This window comes from Scardinius erythrophthalmus (genome assembly GCF_964197995.2).
Source record: "Scardinius erythrophthalmus genome assembly, contig: HAP1_SCAFFOLD_73, whole genome shotgun sequence".
Classification (NCBI taxonomy): Eukaryota; Metazoa; Chordata; class Actinopteri; order Cypriniformes; family Leuciscidae; genus Scardinius; species Scardinius erythrophthalmus.
Genome location: NW_028296528.1, coordinates 5838 through 11674, shown reverse-complemented (window position 1 = coordinate 11674; position 5837 = coordinate 5838).

The window sequence follows — 5837 nt, the reverse complement described above, 5'->3', positions numbered from 1 at the left end:
AATATCCTCAGACATATACCTAATAAATGTATATTTAAATACAATATTGGCCTACCTGGTAAAAAGTTTTATATACTATTTTGATGTCCTTTTGGACACAAGAGGGCAGTATAGCCCTATGTTTGCTTTTTTGTTGAACCAAATAGCACTAAATAGCCTGTTTTAACTTTTTCATTCTTCTTGAATTGCAAAAACAGAATAAAATGGGTTTAGTTGTGATATTTGTATTCTTTTATATAGAAATAAATGGTATATAATTACATTTTTAGAAGATTTTTAGTGTTTCCTTTTTGGACATTACTTTAATCCCTCGCCATAGCAAAACCGTTTGAGATATTTATTATCCATTCACAATTTAGCATATTTAATGTAGTTTCATCATGTTGAAAAAGTTTGGTACGAATAAAATAAATAGTTTAAGAGGAGTGGCTAAAAATTCAGAGGCTGATTTTGCAAAAAAAATCACATTCAGACCAAAATATCTGACTTCCTGATGGCCAGAGCTATTGAATGTAAATTAGAAAGTTGTCCGGCTTGATGAGAACAATATACAAACTATTTTTTCTTTACTGTAGTTAAAACTAACCCCCCCACTTTTGTCAAAAGCATGTTGAAAGTGACACACTTCCTGCTGCCAGTTGGTGGCGCTATAACTTTGACTCACAATAGCTACATCCATCTGATCGGCCTCTTACCACGAACACACTGCTGAAGTTTCATCAAGATCAGTTAATGTATGCAGAAGTTATTCCACTTCCGTGTTTCTCTTTTCTCGCCATAAATTCGATTCCTCGCCACAGCCAAACCGTTCGAGATATCAAAAATCCGTCCGCAATTTAGCATCCTCAAAGTCTTGACTACATGCACACCGAGTTTGAAGGGGACACGGTGAATTTTCTAGGAGGAGTATTTCACATTCCACAGCAAGCGTTTTCCAAACAACCCATAATAGCCGACTTCCTGTTGGGCTGGCGTAAAACTTGACGGGGGTAAAGTTGTTCGGCCCGATGAGATCTATATGTGTACCGAGTTTCATATTAATTCATGCGAGCGTGTTTGATATATGGATCAAGTTTTAGAACCCCGTTCAAGGGGGCGCTGTTGAGCCCCCCAGCCACGCCCGGGTACCAGCTTCAGCCCGGCCCTGATGGCCGTGGGTTCTGACCTGTGTGCAAAGTTTCAAGAGTTTTTGAGCACATTAAGGACCCCAAAAGCCCCTAAAACCTTGATTAACAATATAAAAGCAATAGTCAAATCCCCCCCTCCCCTCACACACACACAGACACAGAGAGAGGGAGAGAAAATTCTTCAGAAAATCCACATTCAAACCAAAATATCTCTCTTCCTGTTGGTCGGGGATGGTTCATGTAAATTAGAAAGTTGTCCGTCTTGATGAGAACAATACACATACCAAGTTTTGTGATTCTAGGAAAAACTAAGCCCCCATTTTTGACTAAAGGTGGCGCTACTGAGCCATTCCACCACGCCAGTTTCTGAAACTTTGCACATGTCTACGGGCTAATAAATGTGATGTGTCTGTTGAGTTTCATGCAATTTCAAGTATGTTAAGAGTCTCAAAAGCATCAAAAAATAATATTAAAGTTTGATGTGTTGCCACGGCAACAGTATCTAAGATATCAATAATCCTTTCACAGGTTTACATCTGCCGTGTGTCTACATTGTACACATAAAGTTTGAAGCAAATCGGGTAAAAATAAGACACTGATTTCAAAGCATTTTGAAAGTGATGTACTTCCTGCTGCCTGTTGGTGGCGCTATAACTTTGACTCACAATAGTCACATCCATGTGATCGACATCCACATCCAAGTTTCATCAAGATCAGTTAATGTATGCTGAAGTTATACCACTTCTCTTTTCTTGCTATAAATGCGTTTCCTCACCATGACCAAACCATTCGAGATATCAAAAATCCGTCCGCAATTTAGAATCCTCAATGTCTTGACTTCATGCACACCGAGTTTGGTGGCAATTTAATTAATTTTCTAGGAGGAGTGTTTCAAATTCCACAGCAAGCGTTCTCCAAACAACCCATAATAGCAGACTTCCTGTTGGGCTGGCGTATAACTTAAGAGTGCGAAAGTAGTTCGGCCCGATGAGATCTATATGTGACCTGATCCAGCAAAATGAGTCACAGTGACCCAAATTGACAAATTGATATTTTGATATTAATGGAAAGAGGATGTTTCCTATTCAAATGATATCCTAGTCAAAGTCATGCCTTGAATGGTTGTAAAGATATACACATTTGAATTATGGTCGTCTGCCCTCTTTTTCCAATTGAAAAACTGAGAAAATCACTTTTAAAGTTTTTTGCCCGTTTTTTTGTTGATATCTTTCAAAATCCATTGCATTTAAAGTGATAAACTATTTATTTTACAGCTTAATTTGACCAAAGACATTAATATATATATAAATGCTATTAAACCAGGCTGAAGCTCAATTTTTTTTTAAGTTTTTATTTGAATAAATAATTAAAAAGGCACTATTACAAAAATGTACAAAAATCAGAAAAATTGAACAGAGGTGCTACAGTTTTGCTTGAGAGAGAGTGTGTGTGCGTGCGTGTGTGTGTCTCTCTGTGTGTGTGTGTGTGTGTGTGTGTGCGCATGTGTGTGTGTGTGTGTGTGTGTGTGTGTGTGAGTGTGTGTGTGAGAGAGAGAAAGTGAGAGTTAGTTGACAATAACTGTAACAAATTCATAACGAAGATAACAACAGTTAAATATTGGGTTAAAATAAATAATAAACACATTGTAATGGATTCTTGTTGCAGATAAATACACTCACACAATAATTGCACTCACTTACTGTACATCCATACACAATAAATACACTCACTCAGATTCAATCTCTTTTCTTCTTAGCTGGGCAGGGAGAGGGACAACTTACTGGCGGTTTTGGGCATGTAATATCCTTTGTATTATCTGTGCAGAACTCACGGATATTTTGGTACAGATAACTCTTTCTTTTCAAATCCAGGCCAGGGGGCTTGATGACAGGGGGTCTCTGGATTGGTGGTGCGTCGTCTTGGAGCAAACATATTCCTTGTTCCTCAGAGGTGGCAAAGGCCTTGTAAAATACCCAGCCAGGATAGTCACTGCTCATTCTGAAAAACACAGGTGAAAACTAGTTGTAAAAGATCCATTCACTTTTATACACAAATACCCATGTAACACAGAAGCACACACACACACAGCACTTGAGCATAATAGACATATGCCATTAGTATTATAGTACCATAAATTACAAACCGATAATGCTGATGTCGGGTTATTCCTGGGAGATGTCGGAAGAATGGCTTCAGGAATGACTGCCAATCACGCTGCTTCACTATGACTTCCCCATCTTCCCTACCAACCAGTTGCGGGATGTTAACTCCAGTCAGTGTGCTGCTTCGAACAACATCAACAATATCGTCCAGACATGATACCATCTTTCGGCGATAGTTTTGTTTCACCAAGGCAAATGCCCAATCTGGTGCAAACTTTGTATGGCCCACAATTAGGAAGTTCAATGAAATTGTTTCATGGAATCCATTGAGAACTCTCCATAGCAGGTACTGTAGCACAGTATTGTTCTTGTTCTGGCCTACACAGTTGTCACAATGTAGCTGGACATGCTTTTCACCCATGCCATATTGAGTGAAGAAATTATCCAGGAATGACACCACAGCATTTGGTCCTTTGGTGATGCATACACTCTCATCGATTAAGTAGTTAACCTGTCTTGGAATAGCCTCACAGTTGATGCCAAACAAGCCACATTTTCGAGGGGTCAAGAAGTACATAGGACCGGGCTGAAGTGGATTGGAGGGAAAATGCACCTGCTGAGCAAAATCAAATGAGTAATGCATTGTGATTTCTCTGGAGCATGGATCACAGGGACCGAGTTCATGAATGCCATGGTCTTTTACAGTATCCTTGGCTTTCTGAACCATGTCTTGGTACAGTGAGCGTTCTAATATCACTTTCATGAGGTGGTCTTCCTGTTTTCTGCATCGCTCTGATTTCTCTGCTTCGGTCAGGTTGGCAGACTTGTAGATGGTCGAGTTGTTTTTTTGGCATTCCCAACACAAGTCAGTCATTGGCTTCGTCCGGACTATGTAGGGCACAAGGGTCTTCCACAGGCGCCGAAAGGTCACAATGTTGAACACCCGATGTTCTGATTAAAAAAAAGTTTGGGAAGAACTTCCTCAATTTGGGTTTGATGCACTATTACAGTTTTTTGCAGTCGCTAAGACACCTTTGCTAGTGTTGTGTAAGAATGTGTTGATTTGAGACATGAATGAAGTGATTTGGTAGTGTTACTGCATTTTGAATGTGAAATGAACTGCTGTGGCGATCTGAAAGTTAGTTAGGAGACCTGTGTGAAGAGTTTTGAAAAAGTGACTTAAGTATTGAGCAATGTGTCTTAGCAACTGTAAAAAAAAACTAAAAAAACTAATGCACTTTAAAACTTTTCCATCAATTAAAGTCTATCATTAACTGACAAGCCTTTCACTAAAGATCACTCAGCAAGCATAGGCTACATGTGAAAACTAATGAATAACATTCATTATCACATTATGTTATTTTTTCAACATAATAGGTTTATCAATTCAACACTGAAATGCTCATTAATAAAGAATACATACCTCCTGACCTAACTGCCTGTTCATAGGCACGAAAAACTGTGGCCTTGGTGTAATGAGAAGGCAGCAACTTGATGTCAAAACGCTTGTAGCCAGGGACTCGACCTGGAAGAACCATTCCGTGAAGCTCCGCGAAGTTTACGATGAATGACACCACACGACAGATGTCATCATGCGTGAGCAGGCGCTTGTCTGATTTCTGACGGCCACCGGATGTTTTTACACGGGGGGTCAACCCATGTTCTTTGTAATGCTTAAGGAGAGCTGTCAGCTTGTTTTGGCTTATGCTAAAATAAAAACAAGAACAACCCACTGTCACTAAAATGCAGAGCAATGCATTTCGCCATAATAGCTAGTTCTGAATTAAGAGCTGCTTACATTTTTAAGTTACTTACCAATGTAAAAACTTGAATGTCTCTCGACAGACTCTCTTTCCATTAACGTAATTTTCTGTCCTTTGGTCCTGACGCTCTTGCTGCACTTTCTTCTTTGAGCATCTTGTCATCTTGGAATTGTGAAAGTGGCAACTCAGTTTCCCCAACAGGACCAGGTCTTTCTCGTATTCGGTGAGAGAGGCCATAGACAGACGTATCTCGTAAACGAACTCTTCATCAAATGACCGAAAACACGGCTCTCCATCGTTGAGTTTACACCCGTTACAGCAAAATGCACGTATTTTTGCTAACTCGTCATCTCGCTCCCTACTAACTGCTTCACAACTACACATAACCCTATTAACTTCCCCGGCATCAGTCACAGGCTGCTCAATGTTTTCATCATCATCATCGTGATCCTCTTCCACAGGGCTGTCACTTTCGCTGTCACTTTCGCTACCGCTGTCATCAGAGGATGACACGTCTCCAGATCCAAAAAAATCACTGACAAGCCTTAGCCACTCTTGCTGACCAGCAGCAGAGCTTAGGTTAGAAGCCTCCAGTGAGTTTAACGCTGTGGCGACTTTGCTCTCTTTTGACAGCAACATTTCTCAAATTATTAATATTATTTACCGGTTATCTTTCTGAGGAGATTCTGTTTATACAGAGCGCCGCGAGTCTGACAGGAGGATGGCTGGACCAATCGCGTGCCGATCAGCGCGTTTGTGTACATTTCTAAGCTTTTTGATTGGTTCAATACAACGTGCAACACCATATTTGGAGAGCAGAGATAGTGACGTTTAGGGGATACCCG